This window comes from Arvicola amphibius, chromosome 6 (genome assembly GCF_903992535.2).
Source record: "Arvicola amphibius chromosome 6, mArvAmp1.2, whole genome shotgun sequence".
Taxonomy (NCBI): domain Eukaryota; kingdom Metazoa; phylum Chordata; class Mammalia; order Rodentia; family Cricetidae; genus Arvicola; species Arvicola amphibius.
Window position 1 is genome coordinate 126,400,716 of NC_052052.2, and position 5,181 is coordinate 126,405,896.

Consider the following 5,181-nt stretch of genomic DNA (forward strand, 5'->3'; position numbering starts at 1 on the left):
CTGACTGAGCTAGCCAGGCAACATGACAAAATATTTAAGAGAATGAACAGAATTCTTTGCGGCCTTTTGCCTCTGCTGATTCAAACGAAAGGATAAGGAAAAAGTTGCCACAGAAAGAATTAAAGAAAAGGGAGACTATCATTTTGGAAAAGCACTCATTGGAACACAGAGATAAAATATAAAATAATAGAAATTTGGTTAATTTAAGATGCAAAAAGTATCTAAAAATATGCCTAAGATGTTGGCCAAACAATATTGCAATTAATATAGTTTCTGTGTGGTTATTTTGGGTCTGAGAAGCTGGAAATGAATAAGTGGTCATCAACTAAAAGACAGATGTTTCTATGGGTAGGAATAGAATCGCTAAGGGATTTTGACTTCTGTCTTATTAGCTATGACTCTCTCAGCTTGCTTTTTTTATACACAGTAGGAACACCTGCCCAGAAGTAGTGCCTCCCAGAGTAGACTGGGCCCTCCCACATCAAAAATTGTTTATTCCCCAGAGTAGCCCATATGCGAATCTTATCACGGTATTTTCTCAGTTAAGTTCCCTCTTCCAAGATGAACCCATTTTGTGTCAAACTGACAAAATCTAACCAGTACATCACTGCTTCCTGACAATAGGCCCACAGATGTAGGACACAATACCTGAGAGCAAAGGATCAAAACGGCTCCAGTGTCATGAAATTAAATTCAAGTTCTGCTCATCCTGTGGCAGAAGAGAGTAAAGAAATAGTACCAATCATATAAAATTGAGGTAACAAATTTTGAATGTCACCTTTACTGATGGGAAATATCTGATGTCAAGAAATATTGTGTGCATGCATGTGTGCATATGCGTGTGTGTGTTTGTGTGTGTGTTTGTCTGTGTGTCATGTCTGATGGACTTGACTGATTAATTCAGTCTCTTTGTTTAACATACTTTTAATGAATCAGATCACAGACATTAAATGAAGTCATCAGCACAGGGATGACAAATCTCCAGTGTTAATCAGCATTGGCTCATTTAAGACACGGAGCTGAAAACATCAAATAGCTTAAAGTCTAATTTAAAATGGGTATCACAGTTTACATAAAATCAAGAAATGAGCTGATCTTATAGAGATAACCTACTCAAAAGTCCAAACAAAATAGGATATGTTATCAAATACATATTCTTAGCATATCAGATATCATATATTATTTAGAACTGTGGATAACAAGGCAAAAATATGCCCCAACAGCCCTTCATTAAACCCAAAATGGAGACTGCATATTTGAAGACAAAAGCATATTTTCTGACATCTTGGATCACTAATATAAATTAGCAATAATTATTTATCTTTCTATTTTAAAATAGTTATGATGTATAAGAAGTTGCAGAAATTTTTCAGAGGAGTCTGTTATGTATGTGACCTAGTTTCCTCTCAAAGTAACATGAATGACCAGAGTACAATATCAGACTGGTGTCATAAGCATCACGTCATTGTTAACTAGTCTGCACTCATTCCAGATTCAAACAGGTTTTTGATACAATTAATTTTTGTATATATTTTATGCTACTTTTTAGTTTTTGGATTTGTATACTAAGTTGTCTAGTTTCCAGTCTGAAATACAAAGGTTGAAAATTAGCTTTTCTGTTATTTCTCCCAGAACTTTCTTCCTCTCTCTTCTCACATCTGATCTTTCTTGGTCTGAGCCCCAGATACTAACAGTCCACCCTTGAAATCTATTTTATTTCCCCATCAGAAAGAAATCCTTACATCCCTTCTTAAGCTCTCCTTGTTTCTTAGTTTCTCTGGGTCTGGAGATTGTGGCATGCTTATCTTTTACTTTATGGCCAATATCTACCTAAGTGAAAACATACCATGTTTGTCTTTCTGGCTCTGAATTACTTCAGTCAGGATGAAGTTTTCTTATTTTCTTTTTTTTTCACAAATAAGACTTTATTTGTCACTATTAAAAATCTGTATTTCACACAGATTCTTGGACTGGTGGTTCGTATCCATCAGCTTGTTCAACCTTAGCACCTGTCTCAACCCCAGTAGTTTTTCCAAAACTACCACCTTCACCATGGAGCTCCATGAGTTTTCCCAATTTAAACTTGGGTTTCTTCAGCATTTTTACTTTTCTAACGAAGACATCATGAAGAGGATAAATGGACTGGCAAGCCTTTTCTACGTCTTTCCCGATACTGTCTGGAATCAGTTTATTAACCACTTCCTTCAAGTCGTTTGTCTGCACCTCTCGGATCATGATCTCCATCATCTTCTTCCGGGTCTGGCGGACCTGCTGGTGCTGTGCGTACGAGGGCTTGCAGATCTGATTGTTGCCTTTTTTAGTGAAACCAACACAGAAGAGGTGGAGCAAATAACCATCGGTTGTCTTGACGTCAGCATGAGCTTCAATCATGGTCTGCCACTTTTTGACCACGGAACACACTTTGTCCCGGGTAAGATCCACGCCGTGGAAGTTAGTCAGACAGTTTTTGCCCTGAACATCCTCAGTGATTAGCTTGAATTTTCTAAATGCAACTTCATCTTTTTGGAGATCAGCAAGGCTCACTTCAAACACACGACCCTTGAGGCCATTGGATGCAATTTTGGTTCCTTGAGTCCTCGTGACTATTGTCTTTCCAATGTTTCTAATATTGAACATGGCCGGGGCTTTTACATCATACCAATCTTTTTTTCTTTTATTTTTTCTGGTTTTTCGAGACAGGGTTTCTCTGTGGCTTTGGAGCCTGTCCTGGAACTAGCTCTTGTAGACCAGGCTGGTCTCGAACTCACAGAGATCCGCCTGCCTCAATCTTTCTTCGAAAATGGATCAACCACTTTCTTCTTGGCTCCCTTCTTGCCGCCTTTCGTCAGCTGCTTGTTCTTGCCAACTGCCATGGTGCTCAGGGAACCAACCCCACCCCAAAAAACAAAAACAAAAACAAAACAAAACAAAAACAAAAACAAAAACAAAAACCAGGATGAGCTTTTCTAGTTCCATCTATCTGTCAGAAAATTTCAGATTTCGTTGTTTTTTTAAGAACTAAATAATACTCCATTGTGTAAATGGGTAACATTTTATTTATCCATTCTTTGGTTGAGGGACATCTAGAGTGTTTCTAGTTTCTGGCTATTATGAATAAAGCTGTTATGAACATAGTTGAACAAGTGACTTTATTATACAATGGAGGCTTATGCCCTCATTCAGGTATATGCCCAGGAGTGGAATAACTGGGTCCTAACACAGATCTATCTTTAAATTTTTGAAATACCACCATATTGATTTCCAAAGTGCTTGTACAGGTTTGCACTTCCACCAGCAATGGGGGAGTGTTCCCATCCTAACCAGCATGAGCTGTCAGTGGTATTTTTGATTTTAGCCATTTAGGTGCAAGATGGACTCTCAGTGTCATTTTAATTTGCATTTCTTTGATGGTTAAGGATGTGGAACCTTTCTTTAAGTGATTCTCAGCCATTTGAAATTTCTCTGTTGAGAATGCCCTGTTTAGATCTGTACCCCAATTTTAATTAGATTATTTGATTTGTTGATGTCCAATTTCTTGAGTCCTTTATATATTTGGGATATCAGCCCTCTGTTGCGTGTGGAGTTGGTGAGGACCTTTTTCCATCCTGTAGACTGCCAATTTTGTCTTTTTGACAGTGTCCTTTGACTTACAGTAGCTATTAAGTTTCACAAGATCCCATTAGTTAATTGTCAATCATTTTGCCTCCTCAATTGGTGTTCTCTTCAGGAAGTTGTCTCCTGTGCCAATACATTTAAGACTACACCCCCCTTTTTCTTCTAATAAATTCAGTTTATTTGGTTTTGTGTTAACGTCTTTGATACACATGGATTTTAGCTTTGTGTATGGTGATAGACATGGATCTCTTTGCATTCTTCTGCCTGCCAAACATCCAGTTTGAGTTGATGAAGATACTTTCTTTTTCCCCATTTTATAATTTTGGCATCTGTCTCAAAAATTGAGTATCTATACATGTGTGAATTTATGTCTGGGTCTTCAAATTGATTCCATTGATCCATCTGTCTCTTTTTATGCAAGTACCATGCATTTCTTATTTCTATAGCTCTGGATCAGAGCTTGGAATCAGGGATGGTGATACAGAAATTCTTTAATTGCATAACATTATTTTAGCTATTCTGCTAATATAGGTTTTTTTATTTGAATTCTCCCATGTACTACATTTTAACTGCAATTTCCTCTATCTCCCCTCCCACAGCCTCTCTCTACTACTGCCTGTCTCCCCAAATGCACCCTAATTCCACTCATATATAGAAAAATTCAAATAGATCATATATGTTATCATGAATGCAACTAAAGTCCACATCAATCAAAGACCTCAACATAAAACCAGACACATTATATCTGATAGAAAAAAAAGTAGGGGATAGTCTTGAACATATTGGCACAGGAGACAACTTCCTGAAGAGAACACTAATTTGAGAAGGCACTATGATTAATAATTAACACACACACACACACACATACACACACACACACACACACACACACACACACACACATATATATGTATATATATATATATGTATATCACTTTTCCTTTGCATTTCCTCAAAAGTCTTTTTGATGATTATTTTGCTAGACTGCAGTCCCAGAATACTCTGTAGACAGGACATTGCTGTGGGACAATAGTCTTGTACCTTGTAAAGATTTGTCACTTATAATATTTTAATAAATGCTTATTGGCCAATAGCCAGGCAGGAAGTATAGGTGGCATGACCAGAGCAGGAGATTTCTGGGAAGATGAAAGGTTCAGTCTGCAGTCATCACTGAGACACAGAAGAAGCAAGATGAGAATGCCTTGCTGATAAAAGCTACCAAACCACATAGCTAACACAGACAAGAATTATAGATTACTCTAAGATATGAGTTAATAAAAGAGCCTGAGCTAATAGTCTAACCAGTTTATAATTAATGTAGGCTTCTGTGTGTTTTGGGGGGAATGAACTGCTTTAGGACTGGCTGTAGGACCAGCTAGGAAAGAAACCTCTGTCAACAGGACAATTTGTAGGTCAAGGGCTTTGTGATTGGAATGGTGTATCAATCCCTACACTTGAGGATTTATTTGTTTATAGAAGATGGCCAGGCCAGGCATCATGTACCCATTACTAGGAGTCTTTGTTACATTTACTCTCAATGATTCCATGGAGTTCCCATTGTAGCAT

General features: G+C 37.5%; 1 pseudogene; it reads right to left on the minus strand.

Moving 5' to 3' along the window:
* Positions 1–1,953: 1,953 nt before the first annotated feature.
* On the minus strand, positions 1,954–2,873 carry LOC119817509 (annotated as a pseudogene).
* Positions 2,874–5,181: the final 2,308 nt, after the last annotated feature.